Below are 24,799 nucleotides of genomic sequence, written 5' to 3' on the forward strand. Positions count from 1 at the left end.
TACTGCACCTACTCCGCTGGCGTCTTCACCCAGTTGATGCCGCGCTCAAGGATATTCGCCGTTGACGAAGTGTGCTTGGGATCGTTGTCCTGGTAGAAGTGGTGACCATTGGGGAAGTCGCGTGTGATATATTGCACTATCTTGGGCACAATGTTGTCTTGGAAGAAAGCTTTATTCATGATTCCTATAGCAAGAAAAGAAAAGTGCTCAAAAAACTGCACAATAGTACAGTACAGTGCATACGGTAAGGCAACACTAGTCAAGTACAGTGCATTAGGCGACATTATATTTGATAAATTTTACCTTCAAAGATGACAATGCATCCCGGTCCATGCCTAGAGATGGCACCCCACACATGCAGCTTCACAGGGTGTTTTGGCCTCGGCTTCAAAGATAAGCGGCCTTTTTTGTGGAACGCAAATCTTGCAAATCTCTCCAGCGACACAGTAGACTCATCAGTGAAGATGCAATCCTGGAAAGTCTCCCCACTGTCGATCCATGCCTGGGCCTGGACCACTCTTTTGATTTTGTTTGCGTCACGTATCATGGGGTATGCTCTGTAATGACAAGGAAATATTTTTTTTAGCGGCACAGTGCAGTACAGTTTGCTAAACAACACTTTTACCTCCTGTACTGTCCAGTACTAACTTCACACGTCCATATTTCCATCCAATGCTGCGTCTCATCTTCTTTATGCTGGTCTCGGATACAGTCAGATTGTGCTTTTCCTGCAGAGTGTTTTTAACCCTTAATGCACTCCTCTCATCATTCTCCTCACTTATTTTGTCCACCAGAACAGTTGTCTCCCTACAATGTAAAGAAATTATATTGTTTTATTAATATGCAGCAATATAAAATGTATGTATTAATATACAAAATAAATATACTGTTGTAATATAAATAAAAATATACAGTACATCCTATACAGTATATACCATTGTAAGATGAATTGAAATATACAAAAAATGTATACTGCTGTACTATAAGTATAAATAGACAAAATATATATACTGTTGTACTATAAATATTAATATTCAAAACAAATATACTGTTGTAATATAAATATAAATATACAGTACATCCTATACAGTATATACCGTTGTAAGATTAATTGAAATATACAAAAAATGTATACTGCTATACTATAAATATAAATAGACAAAATATATATACTGTTGTACTATAAATATTAATATTCAAAACAAATATACTGTTGTAATATAAATATAAATATACAGTACATCCTATAAAGTATATACCTTTGTAAGATTAATTGAAATATACAAAAAATGTATACTGCTGTACTATAAATATAAATAGACGAACTACTGTATGTTGTAATATAAATCAACAGAAATAACAACAGTATTACAGTAGATACAGAACTGTACTGTAGATGTACAGTACAGTTTTCTATATTTTTTTTTGTTAAGTTTTATAAATATACTTACGCGTTTGTTACCCTTGGTGCCTTTTTCCGGTCTCTGATTTTCCTTGTGCATGATAGCTCACGGTGTTTAATGGCACAACGAGGTCAGAAGTAGCTAACCAGCGCTGGATAGGAGCAATTCGGTGTCCGCTCGTGTACATCTCCTTCATTCGCATGCTGAGATCCTTTGAAATCTTTTTAACAGGCATTGCTGCGAGTAGAAAGAAATACAAACACAAGAATGTATATTCGTAGTTTAGTCGATGTGTATTCTATGTGCAGTCAATACACAAAATGGATGGTGTATTTATACGGTAATGACTCACATTAGAGTACGCCCACTTTCAACAGCTGTACCTGGTCGCCATGCATAAAAGGTCACACACTTTGCATAGGCCACCACTCCAGGATCTTTATCTGAACTTGCCCTTGTCCAGATACTGTACTGCATTGTGCCACCTGCTTCCATGGAGCATCCCCGGTTCTTTTGACGCAAGAACCCTCTCACCTCTGCCGTGCCTGTCATGCTGAAAAAACGAAAGGCAGGAGCCGTTTCCACGCCAAGGGCAAAGCGACAGGCTAAGGCCAATAAAGAAAACCTTCTGCTGACCCCAAAGGTTAAGGGTTTTCTTAGACGTAAGCCTCATTATGTGAAGAAGATATACGGTGATGTACTCTTGACGCAGAATAATGGCAGCCAACCCATCGGACCCGCAGACCACTTCCTCACATATGCTTCGACGACTCTGCTGTAGCTGTCCCGGAAATCTTCATCCCGTCTTCTCCACCCCTTCTTTTCCTGGTTCCATCTGACGATGGGTCACTGTCTCCTTTGCGCTTAGACGACTCTGCTTCTCGCCCGGAAATCCAAAGGTCACCTTCTCCATCCCTCTTCGACGACGCTGCCGCTTCTCTCTACCGGGTATCCACAGGTCACCTCCTCCACTCTCCATCGATGACGCTTCTCTCCATGAAACCCCCATCTCATCCTCCGTTGCACTCATCCCCCCAGATGTCCAGATGCCATGCACAAGAAGCAGCTCGTTGGACCGGATGCTGAATGGGATAAGTGTGGATCTCCCCGGGAATTCTATTGTGCTGGCAAAGATAGATCTGCTTCTGGAGACCATGTTAAATGTTGAGCAACGGATGCTACAAATGGAGCAACGGATGGATCAACGGATGGAGAAGATAGAGGCTGACATAGCGGGCATTCATTATTTGCTCGGTGCTAATGCCCCTATTTCCCCGATGCCGGAGCAGGAGGGTGACATGGATGTGATGAATGGGACCTTCGACCCCCTTCCTTCACCAAGCGCACCCCCTCCACCACAAGATGTAGTGTACATGTATGCCGTTGAGGAGGACATGACAACCCCGTCAAGACAACGCCAGGAGATAACACGGCGACCACGACCGGAGGAAAGCTTCCTCCCAGACATCCTACCATCGCCCGTCGCCACAAGCACACCCATTCCCAAAAGACCTACACCCACTCGCATCGAAACAGTGTCCGACATCACCCTGTGCGATCTGCCACTGGGGCTCAGGGAGAAGTATAGGGTGATGAGTGCTGGTGTACCCCACAAGTATGCCTTGATCATTTTTAAGCACCATGTTCCCTACACGTTGTACTGCGAGTGGGTGTTCAAAGTGAACTACGATGGGAATCGCGTAAAGGCCCTTCCTGCCAATTTAAGGAAAAACATTGTGGAAGAAATGCGGCGCTTTTATACAGTTACAGATCCTGTAATGAAAGGCGTTAGAGACTGCATTAATGGCATTTTGCGCCATGCAAGGAATCGGCCATGGATGGACAATGTGGAGGACTGTCAGTGAGACCATACTGTTGTGCTGAACTGTATTGTACTGTACATGTTTTGCCCTACAGTACCTGCTGTACTTAAACAAAGGAGATGTTGATGTGTGTTTTTTTTCACAGGACATGCACAACTCCAGTCTCTGAGGGCGGCAAACAGGCACGGTTTTCAACGTTGCCCTGAAAACCTGCCCTGTTTGCTGCCCTCTAGGACTGAACTGGTGCAGGTCTGGCTGACAGTGTTGCGCACCATCCCACTGTACTGTACTGTATACAGTACTGGGTTTCTTTAATAAAGGAGATGATACTTAAAATGTCACTTTAACTCCCTTTGCCCCATGCACCAAAAATGTTTTGTTTTGTTGATAGTTAGAATTGCTGTGCACTTTAAATGTTTCAACATTGTACAGTATGTGTAAATAAATGTTTTTGTACTGACTCCACCAATAAAAGACCATGTTGAATTGCCTCACATTGTTTCCATTTGCTCTTTTGCCAGTGTAACAAATGTAGAGGCTTGCTGCACTGTTTTTTTACTGGCTGGTCACGCAATTGGCGTAGGAACTATGGCAATTGGCGTGGGAACTAGGTCAATTGGCGTGGGAACTTCTGTTTTAGGGCGCCTAGAAATAAAATTCATTTTGCCCCTAGATGTTAGGAACCCCCTCACTTGACCCCAACAGGGTCCGAGCAGTAATGGCAACAGAACGGAGTCAGGGTGATGTTAAAGTTTAGGTTTCTGCCATTGATTGCATGGCAGAAAAAAAGCCACTTTGGTAATGTGCTTTTAAACTGTCTTTTTGTACCTCCGGTTTCGGGGGTCTTGGAAGGCTGATATTTTTCCACTATGGACTTACTGCACCGACACACTTTATTCGAGCAAATACCCAGTATGTACCTGGCAGATACCTGGAATGCGCCACTCCTCACCTCTGACAAGCCCCGTTGCGTTTGCCTTCCCAGCCTGGGTTCATGCCTGGCTGACGGGCGGCTGATCTGTTAAATGATAATGATTAGGATTTAATAGGCTGCAATGCTTCGCGTGTCTACCAGATGGCATAAATTCATGAATTGTAATGCAGTATATATATATATATACTGTGCAGTATTGCAGCCAGCGGGAATAAAATGCTTCAATCCCTGCCTGGAAAATACCTCAATGCACTCGGGCAGAAAACAGTCACAAACCTCAATACACCCGGGTATACCCGAATTCGTGGGACTAGCCGAGCTCGAATAAAGTGTGTCGCCAGTGTACAGTATATACAGCATTTATATATTTTTATTTTAAAGATATTAAAGAATGTACTGTATTGTATTAAAAACATGTGACTGTAAACCATAGTGACTGACAAATATTTTCACACACTGATGAAATACTGTCTCAGTGTACTCTCAATACTCACAGTGCTGTGTACATCAGATTTACATTTCAAATTCGACAGGGGTTTTTCCAAAGCATTACCGTTCAAACAACAAGCCTCTAAGGGTTGGGGGAGGGGGATGGTGTGATTAGACGCAGGCGTACTGTGTTTGTAGCTCGGCTATGGGCGGATTAAGAACACAATGGCAATATGCTTGGCTAGGGAGGGATTAAAAACTCTGGAGGTGTGTGGCTGAAATAGTTAACAGCAGTGTCATTTCAAAAGGCAGTTCATCATAATAATTTGATGAATAAACCCCCAAAGACAACCCCCAAATACAGTACATAAAAAGCAAGTCATTTTAACTCCCTGTGCCCCATGCACCAAAAATGTTTTGTGGCAGAAGAATTTAATAAAGGCTGCAGAATGTATTATTGTGTATGGATGGTTAGAATTGCTGTGCACTTTAAATGTTTCAACATTGTAAATAAATGTTTTTGTACTGACTCCACCAATAAAAGAACATGTTGATTTTCCAAAGCATTACCGTTCAAACAACAGGCCTCTACGGGTTGGGGGAGGGGGATGGTGTGATTAGACGTAGGCGTACTGTGTTTGTAGCTCGGATATGGGCGGATTAAGAACACAATGGCAATATGCTTGGCTAGGGAGGGATTAAAATCTCTGGAGGTGTGTGGCTGAAATAGTTAACAGCAGTGTCATTTCAAAAGGCAGTTCATCATAATAATTTGATGAATAAACCCCCAAAGACAACCCCCAAATACAGTACATAAAAAGCAAGTCACTTTAACTCCCTGTGCCCCATGCACCAAAAATGTTTTGTGGCAGAAGAATTTAATTAAGGCTGCAGAATGTATTATTGTGTATGGATGGTTAGAATTGCTGTGCACTTTAAATGTTACAACATTGTACAGTATTTGTAAATAAATGTTTTTGTACTGACTCCACCAATAAAAGACCATGTTGAATTGCCTCACATAGTTTCCATTTGCCCCTTTGCCAGTGTAACAAATGTAGAGGCTTGCTGCACTGTTTTTTAACTGCCTGGTCGCACAATTGGCGTAGGAACTACGGCAATTGGCGTGGGAACTACGGCAATTGGCGTGGGAACTTCTGTTCTAGGGCACCTAGAAATAAAATTAATTTTGCCCCCAGATGTTAGGAACCCCCTCACTTCACCCCAACAGGGTTCGAGCATGTACAGTACTGTACTTTAAAATAAATTAAATATGCAATTTTACTATTACTGCGCGCGCACGCACGCACAGACTCTGTACTGAGCGTAGGTTGAACCGCGAAGGCATTAGACTTCAAAGACAACAGCTCGCAAACACCCCTGCACTGTTTTTTTACTGCCTGATTGCGCAATTGGCGTGGGAACTTCTGTTCTAGGGCACCTAGAGATAAAATTCATTTTGCCCCTAGATGTTAGGAACCCCCTCACTTGACCCCAACAGGGTCCGAGCAGTAATGGCGGTGAGAAAGGGTCACGCCGGCGAGGAGGGTCCTACCATTGAGCGCAATGGCGGAGAAAGCTTTGCACCGGCTAAGTCAGAATGAGCAGAAACCTGGAACCCACAACTTCGGTTCTGTTCGACCTAGAGGGCTCATATTCGGTGACCATGTAGTCCTAGTTGCTGCAGGATAGCATGGCAAATTGCGACCCTCTCGTGGCAACAGAACGGAGTCAGGGTGATGTTAAAAAGTTCAGGTTTCTGCCATTGACTTGCATGGCAGAAAAAAAGCCACTTTGGTAATGTGCTTTTAAACTGTCTTTTTGTATCTCCGGTTCCGGGGGTCGTGCAAGGCTGATATTTTGCCACTATGGCAAGGGTCCTCCCGCATGAGGACCAGGTAAATTTCAACCCGCTCAGACCCACAGAACGGGTTGTTTTACATTATATTTGCGCAATTGGCGTGGGAACTACTTAGGGCCGCGGTCATGTTCACGGGCAATTGGCGTGGGAACTTCTGTTCTAGGGCACCTAGGAATAAAATTATTTTTGCCCATAGATGTTAGGCACTCTATACCACTGTACAGTATACTGCGGAAGACAAAAAATGACACGATACTGAACATTTAGAATAAATGCATAGTTTTATTTATTCGGGTTTATTACACAGTATACTGTACGGCCGGAAAACATCAGCATACAGTACAATATTATCCATCGAAATCCCCCCATTAGCCGTTTTCTTTTCTGAGAAAAAACAAAAAGTAAAGTTTTAATATACAGTAATGGTCAGCCCCCTAAAGAAGTACCCAGCCAGCCCCACCAAAATAATACGGCAACAAGACAGTACTCACCATTGAACTTCCCATTCAGCTTGCGCCGGCGCCGGTCCACTGCCAGTACAGCTTTCATCATCATCCACGTCGATAGTTGGCAGCGGGACTAGTCCACCTGTAGTCAGCAGGGGAGACTGGAAATCGCTTAGGTACATGCAAGCTTCATCAAAATTGCACGCCAAATCCAGCTCAGCCTCAGGCTCAGGGTTGTCACTGACAGTGGGACCATCATTGGAAGCCGGTGCTGGTGCTGGTGCTGGTGCTGGTGCTGGTGCATTGCTTGGCAGCGACTGTCGCTTCTTAGTTGGTTTTAACATGACCCTTTGCCTTTTGCCGCCTCCATGATCATAGATACGGGAAAAATCCGGTGACACACACCAATACCCTCCAACGAATTGGGGCTCAATACGGTGAAAACAGGGGTCACTACATAACCTTTTCCTTACTGCACGCTTCCACGTATGAGGAGTTGGCGAAAATTTGTAAAAGTCATAGTTTTCGATAAAATACTGATAAATTTGAGCAACTGTTGCCATCTTATCCTCTGTTGCATTAATCGCGGCCAATATCAAATACGCGTAACTTCTGTCAGGTTTTTGGAAAGCAGGCTGCACTTGAACACTCATGGTGGGTCTCTGCAGAATAGTGTAACACAAACTGAAACTGGTCTTTGTCTTTCTTTAATATGAAAAGCCTAAATTGATACATTTTTGCAACCTCTTCCGTCAGTCTCAAGGCCAAGGCCAAGTTACACTAGCACACTGTGGTACGGTATCTTTTTTAAACGAAACACCTGCAAGCCGACACATTACTGATTCGGCGATATACAATTCATGAATTTATGCCATCTGGCGGACACGCGAAGCATTGCAGCCTATTAAAATCCGAACCATTATCAATAAATACATCAACCGCACGTCAGCCGGGCATGACCCTGGCTGGGAGATGGCATGCTCCGGGTGAACAGCGTGGCATTCCAGGAACATGCCAGGTACAAGCCGGTGATTACTTCGAATAAAAGCTGCCGGAGCAGTATACCGTTGTAAGATAAATAGAAATATACAAAAAATGTATACTGCTGTACTATAAATATAAATACACAAAATATATATACTGTTGTACTATAAATATAAATATACAAAATAAATATACTGTTGTAATATAAATATAAATATACATCCTATATATACCGTTGTTAGATAAATAGAAATATACAAAAAATGAATAGTGCTGTACTATAAATATAAATAGACATAATATATATACTGATGTAATATAAATATAAATATACATCCTATACTGTATATACCGTTGTAAGATAAATAGAAACATACAAAAAATGTATACTGCTGTACTATAAATATAAATAGACAAAATAAATATACTGTTGGAAGGATGGTCCCAGGGGGGGCCTTGGCAGAGTACTACCGAAGAGAAGGAGGGGGCTGCAACCAGTTATGAATAAAAACGCTTTATTGAATGGTCAAACAAAAGTACATGTTCACTTTGACGCATTTCGGGACCTGCGTCCCTTTATCATTAACTTTTTGAAAAAGGGACGCAGGTCCCGAAACGAGTCAAAGTGACCATGTACTTTTGTTTGACCACTCAATAAAGCGTTTTTATTCATAACTGGTTGCATCCCCCTCCTTCTCTTCGGTAGTGCTCCGCCAAGGCCCCCCCTGGGACCATCCTTCCCTCTGCTATGCTGGACGTGATGCACCCATTCAAAAAGGACAGAGCTGTGCTGAAAGAGGGAGATTTCAGTATCATGGACTGATATGGTATGTACATTTTGGTTTTGCTGGGGCTTTTTTGGGACCTGTATGGTATATATGGAGATCTGAACCAGCCACACAGCGTTACCAGTACTCATATACCACTGCATTCATTGCTAATTTGAGTCTCCCATAGCACTTATAATTGCTCTCATACACTGGCGACACACTTTATTCGAGCTTGGCTAGTCCCACGAATTCGGGTATACCCGGGTGTATTGAGGTTTGTGACTGTTTTCTGCCCGAGTGCATTGAGGTATTTTCCAGCAAGGGATTGAAGCATTTTATTCCCGCTGGCTGCAATACTGCACAGTACATATATATATACTGCATTACAATTCATGAATTTATGCCATCTGGTAGACACGCGAAGCATTGCAGCCTATTAAATCCTAATCATTATCATTTAACAGATCAGCCGCCCATCAGCCAGGCATGAACCCAGGCTGGGAAGGCAAACGCAACGGGGCTTGTCAGAGGTGAGGAGTGGCGCATTCCAGGTATCTGCCAGGTACATACCGGGTATTTGCTCGAATAAAGTGTGTCGGTGCAGTATACCTTGTTCAAGACATACTACATTATATATAGCTATCCCTGGGACAGCTGAGACCTGACTTTGGGAGAATATCCCTCACGCACCATTAAATATACTGTTGTAATATAAATATAAATATACATCCTATACTGTATATACCGTTGTAAGATAAATAGAAATATACAAAAAATGTATACTGCTGTACTTTACATATGAATAGACAAACTACTGTATGTTGTAATATAAATCAACAGAAATAACAACAGTATTACAGTAGATACAGAACTGTACTGTAGATGTACTGTACTGTATGAACAGTACGTACAGTTTTCTATATTTTTTTTTTGTTAAGTTTTATAAATATACTTACGCGTTTGTTAACCTTGGTGCCCTTTTACGGTCTCTGTTTTTTCCGTATGCATGATAGCTCACGGTGGTTAATGGCACAACGAGGTCAGAAGTAGCTAACCAGCGCTGGATATCTGCAATTCGGTGTCGGCTTGTGTACATCTCCTTCATTCGCATGCTGAGATCCTTTGAAATCTTTTTAACAGGCATTGCTGCGAGTAGAAAGAAATACAAACACAAGAATGTATATTCGATGTTTAGTCGATGTGTATTCTATGTGCAGTCAATACACAAAATGGATGGTGTATTTATACGGTAATGACTCACATTAGAGTACGCCCACTTTCAACAGCTGTACCTGGTCGCCATGCATAAAAGGTCACGCACTTTGCATAGCCCACCACTTGATGATCTTTATCTGAACTGGCCCTTGTCCAGATACTGTACTGCATTGTGCCACCTGCTTCCATGGAGCAACCCCGTTTCTATGGACGCAAGAACCCACTCACCTCTGCCGTGCCTGTCAAGCTGAAAAAGCGAAAGGCGGTTGCCGTTTCCACGCCAAGGGCAAAGTGACAGGCTAAGGCCAATAAAGAAAACCTTCTGCTGACCCCAAAGGTTAAGGGTTTTCTTAGACGTAAGCCTCATTATGTCAAGAAGATATACGGTGATGTACTCTCGACACAAAACGATTGGCAGCCAACCCATCGAATCCGCAGACCACTTCCTCCCATATGCTTCGACGACTCTGCTGTAGCTGTCCTGGAAATCTTCAGCCCGTCTTCTCCACCCCCATCTTCTCCAGTTCCATCTGACGACGCTGCCGCCTCTGAAATCCACGGGTCACTGTCTCCTTTGCGCTTAGATGTCTGCTTCTCGCCCGGAAATCCAAAGGTCACTTTCTCCATCCCTCTTCGACGACGCTGCCGCTTCTCCTCTACCGGGTATCCACAGGTCACCTCCTCCACTCTCCATCGATGACGCTTCTCTCCATGGAACCCCCATCTCATCCTCCATTGCACTCATCCCCCCAGATGTCCAGATGCCATGCACAAGAAGCAGCTCGTTGGACCGGATGCTGAATGGGATAAGTGTGGATCTCCCCGGGAATTCTATTGTGCTAGCAAAGATAGATCTGCTTCTGGAGACAATGCTAAATGTGGAGCCACGGATGCTACAAATGGAACAACGGATGGATCGACGGATGGAGAAGATAGAGGCTGACATAGCGGGCATACATTATTTGCTCAGTGCTAATGCCCCTGTTTCCCCGACGCCGGAGCAGGGGGGTGACATGGATGTGATGAATGAGACCCTTCCATCACCAAGCGCACCCCCTTCACCAGAAGATGTAGTGTACCAGTACATGTATGCCATTGAGGAGGACATGACAACCCCGTCAAGACAACGCCAGGAGACAACACGGCAACCACGACCGGAGGAAAGCTTCCTCCCAGACAACCTACATTCGCCCGTCGCCCCAAGCACACCCGTTCCCAAAAGACCTACACCCGCTCGCATCGAAACGGTGCCCGACATCACCCTGTGCGATCTGCCACCGAAGCTCCGGGAGAAGTATAGGGTGAAGAGTGCTAGTGTACCCCACAACTATGCATTGTTCATTTTTAAGCACCATGTTCCCTACTCGTTGTACTGCGAGTGGGCCTTCAAAGTGAACTACGATGGGAATCGTGTAAAAAAGGCGCTTTCTGTCAATTTAAGGAACAACATTGTGGAAGAAATGCGGCGCTTTTATGCAGTTACAGATCCTGTAATGAAAGGCGTTAGAGACTGCATTAATGGCGTTTTGCGCCATGCAAGGAATCGGCCATGGCTGGACAATGTGGGGGACTTTCAGTGAGACCATACTGTTGTGCTGAACTGTATTGTACTGTACATGTTTTGACCTTCAGTACCTGCTGTACTTAAACAAAGGAGATGTTGTTGTGTGTTTTTTTACACAGGACATGCACAACTCCAGTCCCTGAGGGCCGCAAACAGGCACGGTTTTCAAGGTTGCCCTGAAAACCTGCCCTGTTTGCTGCCCTCTAGGACTGAACTGGTGCAGGTCTGACTGACAGTGTTGCGCACCATCCCACTGTACTGTATACAGTACTGTGTTTCTTTAATAAAGGAGATGTTACTGTACTTAAAATGCTTCAACATTGTATTTGTAAATAAATGTTTTTGAACTGACTGCACCAATAAAAGAACATGTTGATTTGTCTTACTGTACTGTACATTGTTTCCATTTGCTCCTTTGATAGTACTGTATAACAAAATACAGAGTAACAAATGTCGAGGCTTGCTGCACTGTTTTTTTACTGCCTGATTGCGCAATTGGCGTGGGAACTTCTGTTCTAGGGCACCTAGAGATAAAATTCATTTTGCCCCTAGATGTTAGGAACCCCCTCACTTGACCCCAACAGGGTCCGAGCAGTAATGGTGGCGAGAAAGGGTCACGCCGGCGAGGAGGGTCCTACCATTGAGCGTAATGGCGGAGAAAGCTTTGAAACTGCTAAGTCAGAATGAGCAGAAACCTGGAACCCACAACTCCGGTTCTGTTCAACCTAGAGGGCTCAGATTCGGTCACAATGTAGTCCTAGTTGCGGCAGGATTGCATGGCAAATTGCGACCCTCTCGTGGCAACAGAACGGAGTCAGGGTAATGGTAAATTTAGGTTTCTGCCATTGACTTGCATGGCAGGAAAAATAGCCACTTTGATAATGTGCTTTTAAACTGTCTTTTGGTATCTCCGGTTCCGGGAGTCGTGGAAGGCTGATATTTTGCCACTATGGCAAGGGTCCTTCCGCATGAGGACCAGGCGAATTACAAACCGCTCAGACCCACAGGATGGATTATTTTACATTATATTTATATATTTATATATTTTTATTTAAAAGATATTAAAGAATGTACTGTATTGTATTTAAAACATGTGACTGTAAACCATACTGACTGACAAATGTTTTCACACCCTGATGAAATATCAGTTTATTCTAAATTCTCACAGTGCTGTGCACATCAGATTAATATTTCAAATTCGAGAGGGGATTTTCCAAAGCGTTACCGTTAACAAAAAAGGCCTCTAAAGGTTGGGGGAGGGGGATGGCGTGATTAGACGCAGGCGTACTGAGTCTTTGTAGCTCGGCTATGGGCGGATTAAGAACACAATGGCAATATGCAGAAGATTAACGACCCAGTGGAGAGAGGGGGTTGGTAGGATAGGGTGACTAAGCCGATTGACGCTTGGCTAGGGAGGGATTAAAAACACAATGACAAAAGTACTGCAACTGCAGATAATGAATGACTCTGGAGGTGTGTGGCTGAAATAGTTAACAGCACTGTAATTTCAAAAGGCAGTTCATCATAATAATTTGATGAATAACCCCAAATACAACCCCCAAAGACAGTATATAAAAAGCAAGTCACTTTAACTCCCTGTGCCCCATGCACCAAAAACAAACAGTAGATTTTCTATATACTGTATATATATATACTGTTTACAGTATATATTTTAAATTAATATTCATACAGTATAAACGTCCATTTTTCATGTATCTCCATGTTTTACAAATGTTTTGTAAATGTTTCTCCGATTTCAATCTGCCACAAGAATTTAATAAAGGCTGCAGTATGTATTATTGTGAGGTTTTTTTACACAGGACATGCACGACTCCAGTCCCTGAGGGCCGCAAACAGGCACGGTTTTCAAGGTTGCCCTGTACTGTAGCAGTAAACCATACACCTGTTGATGGTTTGAATTGCTGTGCACTTTAAATGTTTCAAATTGTACAGAGTTTGTAAATAAATGTTTTTGTACTGACTCCACCAATAAAAGAACATGTTCATTTGTCTCACATTGTTTCCATTTGCTCATTTGACAGTGTAACACATGTCGAGGCTTACTGCACTGTTTTTTTACTGCCTGACCGCAAAGCCGCAAGATCGGCAACATTGTAAAAAAAGAGCAATGAGCGCGCAATTGGCGTGGGAACTAGGTCAATTGGCGTGGCAACTTCTGTTCTAGGGCACCTAGAAATAAAATTCATTTTGCCTATAGATGTTAGGAACCCCCTCACTTGACCCCAACAGGGTCCGAGCAGTACTGGCGGCGAGAAAGGGTCACGCCGGCGAGGAGGGTCCTATAATTGAGTGTAATGGCGGAGAAAGCTTTGAAACGGCTAAGTCAGAATGAGCAGAAACCTGGAACCCACAACTCCGGTTCTGTTCAACCTAGAGGGCTCAGATTCGGTCACCATGTAGTCCTAGTTGCGGCAGGATTGCATGGCAAATTGCGACCCTGTCGTGGCAACAGAACGGAGTCAGGGTAATGGTAAAATGTAGGTATCTGCCATTGACTTGCATGGCAGAAAAAAAAGCCACTTTGATAATGTGCTTTTAAACTGTCTTTTGGTATCTCCAGTTCCGGGGGTCGTGGAAGGCTGATATTTTGCCACTATGGCAAGGGTCCTTCCGCGTGAGGACCAGGCGAATTTCAACCCGCTCAGACACACAGAACGGATTATTTTACATTATATTCGCGCAATTGGCATGGGAACTACTTAGGGCCTCGGTCAAGTTCACGGACAATTGGCGTGGGAACTTCTGTTCTAGGGCACCTAGAAATAAAATTAATTTTGCCCCCAGATGTTAGGAACCCCCTCACTTCACCCCAACAGGGTTCGAGCATGTACAGTACTGTACTTTAAAATAAATTAAATATGCAATTTTACTATTACTGCGCGCGCACGCACGCACAGACTGTGTACTGAGCGTAGGTTGAACCGCGAAGGTATTAGACTTCAAAGACAACAGCTCGCAAACACCCCCATGAGTTTTTACACGGCATTGCAGTATTGCAGACAGCGGGAATAAAATGCTTAAATCACGGGCGCGAAAATAACGCAATACACTCCGGGCGAATACGATACAAAACCGCACATAACCAGGATAATCTGAAATTCGCGGAGCTAGCCGAGTTAGAATAAAATGTGTCGCCACTGTATCCCTTAAATCTCTCTTAAGTTGTTTATCTGTTCCCTTTAATAGACTAGGGGCAAGGATGGTTTTTAATGTTTGTGCTTTTTTAAAAACAATGGGTGGTTTTGGAGCAAGAAATTTATTTAAAATTTGATCCATAAGTAAAATATGCCAATGTTTTGTCATAATATTTTTTATAGAATTATGAGAGGAATTAAATTGAGCTACAAAGAACGGCGTCTCCTGTTTGTCTTTTTTACAATTTACAGAAAGGGAATTAGTTACGTGTATATTGTCAGCTTGTGAGCCACTATATTTACATACTTGTTTTTTTACAGTAGGTTGTTTTCTATTTTTCTTTTTTAATAGTGAATCTCTATTTTTGTTTAGTGCTTTGAGGTAGGATTCAGATATAAGTTCCTCCTGATAACCCTTTTGCCTGAAACGTTTAATGAGTATTTGTGACTGTTCCATATAGGTATTGATGGTTGCACAATTTCTCCTAATGCGGAGGAATTGGCTATATGGAATATTATCAATACACTTTTTTTGATGTCCACTTTTAGGATGTAGATAAGAATTAACGTTAGTATCTTTAAAAAAGGTTTGGGTTAGGAGGGAATCCCCCTGAATGTAAATAGATAAGTCCAAGAAGGTGGTATGGTCCTTCTGGACATTACTGGTAAAGGTAAGATTAAAATTATTGTTATTAATCCTATCGACAAAATTGTCAAATGACGTCTTATCGCCATCCCAGACAACCAGAATATCGTTGATGTATCTCCTCCAAAGTTTTAGCTGAGGGTGAGATACATCGATACTCCATATGTGCACCGACTCCCACCATCCCATATAAAGGTTAGCAAAAGATGGTGCAAAACGTGTCCCCATAGCAGTACCACAGTGCTGTAGGTAAAAATCGTGCTGGAATAGAAAATAATTGTGTTGTAAAATAAACTCAATAGAATCGTGAATGAAGTGACGTTGAATGAGTGGAAGTGTGTCGTGAAGTGCTAAGTAAAAATCTATGGCCTCTAATCCACCTTTATGTGGTATCGATGTATAAAGTGCCTGTACATCTAGAGTGGCTAGTAAATAAGTGTTCACCCAGGGAAAGTCATTGAGAAGGGTGAGAACTGAGGTAGTGTTTAATAAATGTGAAGGTAGTGTCGGCACAAGTGGTTGTAAAAAGGTCTCTACATTATGGGAAAGATTAGCTGTAAGAGAGTTAATGCCCGAAATAATAGGTCGCCCAGGGGGATCAGTGAGTGATTTGTGAATCTTGGGTAAGTGATAAAGAATAGGGATGGTGGGAGCAGTGCAAAAGAGGTAATCATACTCTGCCTTGCTTAACACACCAGAGTGTTGTGCCATTTCAAGTAATAGTTTAAGATCTTCCTGGTATTGTATAGTGGGATCTTTAGGTAATTTGCAATAGGAATTGCTGTCAGATAATAACCGTATTGCCTCCTTACAGTAATCGGTCCTATTTTGAAGGACAATGGCCCCACCCTTGTCCGCCTCACGTATAATGACATCTTGATTATTTTTTAATTCTTGTAAAATCAATTTTTCTTGGGTGGTTAAATTACTAGTATGTTTATACTTCCCTTCTTGTGTTTGGCATAGTTCCCCAAAGTTCTTCTCTACTAATTTATTAAAGATTTCAATAAAGTGACCGCGAGAGTGATAGGGATAAAAAACTGATCGAGGTTTATAGTTGTTATGATTCACTGGATATTCAAAGTGGGCATCCATATGCCCTTCATCAGCTAAGTTGGTAAGGTCAACCAGCACAGCCTGTTCCTCAATAGTAAAGCCCTCAATATTGGAACATATATTGAGGGATGCTGGTTCTGAAAAATTAGGAGCAGTTGAAAAATGTCTGCCCAATGTGAGTTTCCTAGTGAATTTTTGAAGATCCACATATAGGTGTGTCAAAATTTTTGGCCTTACATGTGGGAGCAAATGATAAACCTTTGCTTAGCAACATCATAAGGGTATCATCTATGGTAATAGATGATAGATTGAAAATACCATTATTGATCAGTGTAATATTGTCTGGGTAGGTTTTTTGTAAGGGGTGTGGGGATTCGTCCTCTCCCCCTTGTTCCCTTTCTGAATTCTCTCTTTTCCTTGATAATTTTTGTTTGGTCTCTGGAGGGTGATTCGGGTCCCAGGTCGGTATTGTTTGTCTGACTTGGTTCAGCCTGGCTAAAAAAATCCTCATTATGTGTTTCTGGCATATTGCCTAAAACCTTATATTTATTGGTCAATGGAATTTGTGTATTTTTGGTGTCTTTCGTTTTTGGTTGTTGTTGTGTCACTGTACTCCTCGAGTCCCTAGGGGGTTCTCTAGAGTTGTGATCACGTGTGTAGTGGAACTTCTGATAATGTTTATTATTTTTGGATTTTTGATATTTCCAATGAGTAGAGGGTCCCGTAGGGTGATCCCATGGGGGTTTGTAAGAAGTGTTTTCCCTATAATGTTTAGGTGTGTTTATTTATTTATTTATAAAATATTTTACCAGGAAGTAATACATTGAGAGTTACCTCTCGTTTTCAAGTATGTCCTGGGCACAGAGTAAAACAAATAATACATGGTTACAAGTACAGTTACATAAATGAACAAGGTATACATTATATACAAGATATTGCGTGCACAGTTAAAGAAAATATATATTATGAGCGTATGAAACAGTTACAGACCAGATTAAAGTGTGAGACAGCCTTAGATTTGAAAGAACTTAAGCTGGTGGTGGATGTGAGAGTCTCTGGTAGGTTGTTCCAGTTTTGGGGTGCACGGAAGGAGGAGGAACGTCCGGATACTTTGTTGAGCCTTGGGACCATGAATAGACTTTTGGAGTCTGATCTCAGGTGATAGGTGCTGCATGTGGTAGGGGTGAGGAGCTTGTTCAGGTAGCTGGGTAGCTTGCCCAGAAAGAATTTAAAGGCAAGACAGGAAAGGTGAACTTTGCGTCTAGACTCTAGTGATGACCAATCTAGTTCTTTGAGCATTTCGCAGTGATGTGTGTTGTAGTTGCATTGGAGAACAAAACGACAAATTGAATTGTAGAGGGTGTCAAGTTTGCTAAGCTGCGTTTGAGGAGCCGAGCCATATACTATGTCTCCATAGTCAATAATTGGCATTAGCATCTGCTGTGCAATACGCTTTCTGACCAGGAGACTTAGGGAGGATTTGTTCCTGTAAAGTACCCCTAGTTTGGCATAGGTCTTGGTTGTCAGGGTATCAATGTGCATCCCGAATGTTAAGTGGGAGTTAAACCATAAGCCCAGGTATTTAAAACTAGTGACAGGTGTTAGGGTGGTGTTAGCGTTGGTTCGAATCAGGAGCTCAGTCACTGGAAGCTTTACAAATTTAGTCTTGGTCCCAAATACAATTGTTACAGTCTTGTCAGTGTTTAAAAACAGTTTGTTTTGGGAAATCCAGTTTTCGAGTCTCAAAAAAGTCAGACTGAAGTATGTGTTGAAGGTCAGAGAGGCTATGACTGTGTGCATATAGGATTGTGTCATCTGCATACATGTGTATTGAGGCTTCCTTACAAGCTGTGGGAAGATCATTAATGAACACTGAGAAGAGTAGGGGCCCCAGAACAGAGCCTTGCGGGACACCACAGGTGATATCCAGGGGGTTGGAGTTAGAGCCTGAGATGGACACATGTTGGGATCTTCCTGATAGGTAGGACTGAAACCAGTTTAAAGCATGTTTCTCTATTCCAGAGCTCTGGAGTTTGTTAAGCAGGATAGCATGATCGAATGTGTCAAAAGCCTTTGCAAAATCTAGGAATACTGCAACAGTGAGTTGTCCCCGTTCCATTCCACACTGGATTTCATTGCAAACTTTTAGCAGGGTACTTACGGTGGAGTGTTTGGGACGAAACCCAGACTGGAATTGGCTAGGGAAATTTGTCTTGGTGTAGAAATCGCTTAATTGGGAGTGGACACATTTTTCCATTACTTTGGATAGAATTGGGAGAAGTGAGATTGGCCTGTAGTTTGAGACAGTGTTTTTGTCCCCACTTTTGAAGATTGGGACAACTCTGGCAGTTTTCCAGGTCTTAGGGATATGGCCTGCAGACAGGATAGAGTTGACTATGGACGCAATTGGTTTGGCAATGGCTGGGGCACCAAGTCTTAGGAACCTAGATTGTAGTAAGTTGGGTCCGCATTGGCTACTTAGTTTTAGTTTGAGGAGCGCTTGTGTAATCTCCTCTTCAGATTCTGGGCTAAATTGAAAATTGTGGGCAGTGTTGGGAGGGGGTGGGACTGTAGGAATACTCCCAGGATGAGATTCATGTTTGGGGTTTGTGCTGCGATTCACTAATAAGTTAGTGGCACACCCCACAAAGTAATCATTGAATGCATTTGCAATGTCAGTGGGGTTTGTCAGAGTAATATCCCCCTTAGTGATATTACTTGGTTGTTGATGGTTAGGAGGCTGGAATATATTGTTGATAACCTTCCAGAAGTTAGCTGGGTTTGATGTATTTTGGTGGAGATTGTCAGAGTAATATTGTGCTTTTGCATGCCTTGTTTGCCTTGTGCACATGTTCCGCATGCATCTGTAGTGATTGAGATCCTTGGTAGTGCCAGTTACTTTGTAGCTTTTCCACAAGGCATCCCTGAACTGGTAGAGTGCTATAAGGTCAGGTGTAACCCATGGAAGGTGGCCCCCCCGTACCCTTATTTTGCGTAGTGGAGCATGGGTATCGCAGAGTTTTAAGAACTCGGATTGGAAATAGTCGAGCGCAGAATCGGGGTCAGGAATTAAATCGATTCTGTGCCATGGGCAGTTGGTAAGGTCATCCAGAAACTGTTGTGGGTTAAAGTTTTTAAATGTTCTAGTGAGGAGAACTTTAGGGCTTGAATGGGGCGGTTTAATTTTCCTTACACAGTACACTATTGCATGGTCACTGAAAATATCAGGAAGGATGCCAGAGGATTGGATTCTGCTGGGGTTTGAGGAGAGAATCCAGTCTATCAAGGAATGGTTATGTGATTTCAGGTTTATCCGTGTGGGTTGGGAAATGAGTTGTGATAGGTTAAGTGACTTGAGTTGTATCTAGATTTTAGGGTTTTTAGGGTCAAGCCAATTGAAGTTGAAATCCCCTAGAACTAGCAGCTCACTCTTCTCATTCAGAGAGGAAATGGAGGCAAGAAATTGGGTGATATCAGTCAAGGATTGTAGAGGGGCTTTAGGGGGGCGGTAGATGCCAGCAAACAAGGTGGGCTTTGAAAAGGGGAGGCAGATTTTGCCAACTAGAGTTTCAAAAGAGGGTGGACTTGGTGGGCAATTTAACAGTGTAAATTGTAAGGTGTCTGCAATATAAAATAACACCCCTCCTCCTCTCTTTGACCTATCTCTCCTAAAAATGGAGTATCCCTGAATGGCGATATTTGCATCAGGGGTTTTAGGGGATAGCCATGTTTCTGTCAGAACGATGGCTTTGGGTTTATGCATAAGGCACCATGCCCTTAGTTCATCCAGTTTGGGCAGCAGGCTCCGGGTGTTTATATGGGTGACAGATAGCCCTTTTTGGAATTTAAAGGTGGAATTCTCAGGGGCATGGGACAGAGCTGAAATGGGAGGACCTGGGTTAGTTTCAATATCACCTGCTAAAGAGAGTAATAGTATGAGTAGAAATTTGGGTAGTTGTTTGCAAGTTGTAAATTTGTTGTGTTTTCCATTAGAGTGGGCAGTGGTTGGTGTTCTGGTTTTTAGAGTTCTCCACCAACATTCAGTAGATAGTGCAAGGCGTTTGAGTAGTCCAGGGTGTATGGTGATGTTGGGTGTGGGCCAGGATGGAGGAGTTTGTAGTGGATAGAGGGAGTAACATCTCCATGAGGCCAGGAGAAAGAAAAAAGTTAAAATACATAGCAGGTTCGTGATGCCAGAGTTAGGCAGTGCTGCAAGGAGCTGTTGTGAGCAGAGTGAGTGTGAGCAGTCTAACAGCAGGTGTGTGCCTGTTCCTTGTCAAATGTTTAGCTGTATTGCAACGCTAGAGTCAGTTCAGGGTTTCAGTGTATTGTGCAGTCAGTTTTGGGAGAGACTGCAGTAAATAAGTTTTAAAGGGGTGGGGGTTGAAATAGGCAGGTTAGCATGCATGGGATCATAGTGTGATCTGAATAGCTTACCGTTTGTTGTCTTGAGTTAAAGAGTTTGCAGAAAGAAGCAGTCCCCAGTCACCTCTAGTCAAACTGTAGTCTAACTGTATTTATCACTTAAAAACCTCACTTTAAATGCCTCACTACACTGGCGACACACTTTATTGAAGTGTGGCCAGTTCCGCAAGCCGGGAGATTTCCCGGCTTGCAAGTCGCATCCCCTCGGCGTGCCGCGCGTCACCGATGCGCGGTCACGCGGCATCGGGTGCCTGCGCCCCCTGCACGCGCGTCCAGGGCTCCCCGAGGGAGCCCTGGTGTCCCGCGATGTGGGGGACGGCGGCAGGGGGTTCCGGGGGACCCGGCGGACCCGGAGAGGAGAGGGGGAAGCCGCGATCGGCGGGCCTCTCCTCCGCTGCTTCGGCACGTGCCCGGCACCCTCCGGCGCGCGCCAGGTAACTGCTGCGGCCGAGAACAGGCAAATGCTCGAATAAACTCGGCCGCAGCAGTATCTAATGCCAATTGCAGTTCCTGCAGATTGCAGGAAAGGTGTCTGTTTGGTTGGTCATAGGGAGGGAAAAAATGTGAATTGTTATGATATTGATTATAATCTCCAGGTGTTCTTGGAGGATGTTTGTAATATTTATGGGGTTTGTGGGGGTTATTACTTACATGGTCTAATTTTGGAGTAGGAACAGGCGTCTTAGGGTTATGTGAAGCATCTACTCCTTCCTGAAGTTTCTTATCTCTTGAGTTGTCCCATGATCTCTTTTGGTTTAGAGAATAATCAAGTTTATCCCTTAAGAATTTTCTGTTCTTAGACGCTAATACCTGATTTTCAAACTTCTTCAATTTAGAACACATATCTTCAGTGAGTTGTGGTAATTGATCTAAGCAAGACATTGATAAAATCTCATTTTTAATTTGAGTGATCTTGGAGTCGAGATCTGTTAGTTCTTTCTTTCTCTCCAAGACCAACAGTCTGATTAATTCAAATGAGCAACGATCAAGGAGTCTTTCCCACTCCTTTACAAATTCCTGATTGTCAGCAGCGTATGTGTTTTTTTTCCGTAATCTTAAGCCTCTGGGGATATGGCCACACCTGGCATACTCCTCCAGTGTGACCATATCCAACCAGGACAGAGTTTCTTTCTCAATTAATTTGTGCAGACTATCAATTTGTTCGTAAAGGTTAGGCACACTTTCCTCAATGAGAGGTTTATCAGAAAATAGTTTGTTTAGTATCTCTGTCTTCCTATACCTATTGTTAATACATTGTAGAAATTGACTAGTATGGGGTACATCCATAATCCGTCTCATGAGGGCAGGGGAAGGTGGAGGCACAGACCGGGGGGGGAGAGGAGGAGGGGAGGGACAGAGGAGAAATGAGTGGCAAGGAGGAAGGCCCAGGGGAGGGGGGAGGGAATTGAAACATGTGAAATAAGCAAAACAATGGCTAAATATATAAAAAATGCACAATAAAACAGTGAACAATAAAAACTACTGGAAAAAACAATAACTATAATATATGATGGAAGTCTTTGGTAGTGCAGCGAGATTGATGTGGGGAAAAATGGAAAAATGTTCCTTAAAAATAAGCAACACAGTTACCATAGGTAGTAAATTCAAACCGCGCTCTTGCTTCCTAACAGGATCTTGAGGTAGATCAACTCTTCCCTCTTACAGCTGATGTGATGTGCAGGCACCCCTCCTCCACTGATCCAGTCGTAGGATGGCTCCAAACATCAGGTGTACCTAAGTGTACCCCCTGCACCTAGGACACCACCAGGACTGTTGCCCCTGCACTGCTCTACTGGACTTATATATCCCTATATGTAAGTTTTTACTTGTTATTATCATATTGTTTTATTAAATCTTGACCCTTGGTGCGCTTTTGTGTTTCTTTTTTTCATTTTTTACTTACTGTACTGTACTCAAATAAAAATAATGTAGATTGTTTTCAATTGTATTAATAAATAAATGTTTTTACTTACACCATACACCTGTGAATGTTTTGACAAATAATGTAGATTGTTTTCAATTGTATTAATAAATAAATGTTTTTACTTACACCATACACAGAATAAATGCATTCTTTTTATTTTTGGGGTTTATTATACAGTACAGAATGTAAAAAAGTAAAAAAAAAACAGCATACTGAACTGTTTCAGGTTTTTTATGAAGCTCAGTTATTCTATCCTAATCCATAAAAATGGCATTGCCACTGCTGTAGATTTTTGTCTCCGGTATGTGGATTTTAAAATCAGATTCAGCAATGTGCAAGCATCGTTACAAAAAGCGACATTATTGATTGAAATCCCTCCATTTGCCGTTCTCCGCCTGATGACAAAGATTATTTTCTGAGGAAAAATAAAAGTATTACTGTAATGGTTGGTTCAAATTAGTCGGTCCCCTAAAGAAGTTCCCACAGTCAGTCCCCACAGTCCCCTCGGTCAGTCCCAACAATAATTTTCTCACGGGCATCTCTTGTTCACATACAGTACACGCATGCGCCTAGATGTGATGACACGCATATGCGTTTCAACAAGGTCCCAATGAGAAATACAGTAGGCGCATGCGCCTAGCTGTCCACCAATTGTTCAGTATCTGTAGAAGCTGCTCAGCCAATGATATTGCTGGATTACATTTTTGCGAATTGTGACTAAAATAATAGAACAAAATAACCATAAGCAAAGCGATTAATTACAAGAGAATCGCTTGACTGTGCATTGATATTGATATTTCAAAAAAAGAATAAAATACGTCAGCCGTACTCACCATAGACTTTGCCAATCGGTTGGCGCCGAGCCACTGCCACCAGTCCAGTATTCTTGATTATGCACATAGTTGACAGGTGACAGCTTGCCTGCTACACCTGTAGTTGACAGCTGATGAAGCTGGAAATCTTTTTGGTACATGCAAGCTTGCTGGTATCTGTACGTGAAATCCTGATCAGGCTGCAGGTATGCAGGCGGGGACAGACAGCAAGGGTTGCCGATCAGCAGGTTTTCACTGACAGTCGGACCATTATTGGAAGCCGGTGCTGGTCCTAGCGCATTGCTTGCCTGGGACTGATGATTCTTAGTTGGTTTTACCATGACCTTTCGCCTTTTGAAGTCTCCATGATCAAAGACACTGGAAAAATCTGGGGCAACACACCAATACTCTTCTCTAACTCTGGGTGCAGGATCAATACGAAAAAAACATGGATCGATACATAACGTTTTCCATATTGCATGCTTCCACACACGAGCATCTGGTGAAAATTTGTAAAAGTCATAATTTTCGATAAAATATTGATACATTTGACCAACTGTGGCCATCTTATCATCTGCTGCATTAATTGCGGACCATATTAAATAAGTGTAAGTTATGTCAGGCTTTTTCCACACGTACTGTGGCGGTGCACTCATCTCGGAACTCTTTGGACAATAGAACACCAGACACTGTGCATTGAGTTTTTAATATGAAATGCCTAAATTGATACAGTATTGTAACTTCTTCAGTACCAAGGTCAATTCATAATGGACCACTGTGGTATTTTTTAAACACCTGCAAGTCGACACATTAGTGAAGCATGTGTACTGTAGTGTACACATTAGAATTCATTACAATTCATGAATATCTGCCACCTGACGGATACGCGAAGAATTGCACCCAATTAAATCCTAACCATTATCATTAAACAGATCAAGCGCGGGTGACGGCCGGCATGAATGCGGCATGAATACGGCATGATTGTGGCATAAACGTGGTCAAGCGCGTGGCATTCTGAAAAAGTCACCGGAAAATAATCGAGATGTGTTAAAATAAAAGCGGCCGCGGCTGTATCCCATTGACAAAATCTTGGAACACAGCCAGGGCATTGCAAAGACCGAAAGGCATGATCAAGTACTCGTGATGTCCATCCCGGGTATTGAATGCAGTTTTCCATTCGGCACCCTGATGGATTCTGATGAGTTTATATGCACCCCATAGATCCAATTTGGAGAAGATTTTAGCCCCTTGAAGACGGTCAAAGAGTTTGGATATAAGAGGAAGAGGATAGCCATTTTTAATAGTAATTCTATTAAGTCCACGGTAATCAACACAAGGCCGGAGGGTCCCAT

Source organism: Ascaphus truei, chromosome 3 (assembly GCF_040206685.1).
Source record: "Ascaphus truei isolate aAscTru1 chromosome 3, aAscTru1.hap1, whole genome shotgun sequence".
Taxonomy (NCBI): domain Eukaryota; kingdom Metazoa; phylum Chordata; class Amphibia; order Anura; family Ascaphidae; genus Ascaphus; species Ascaphus truei.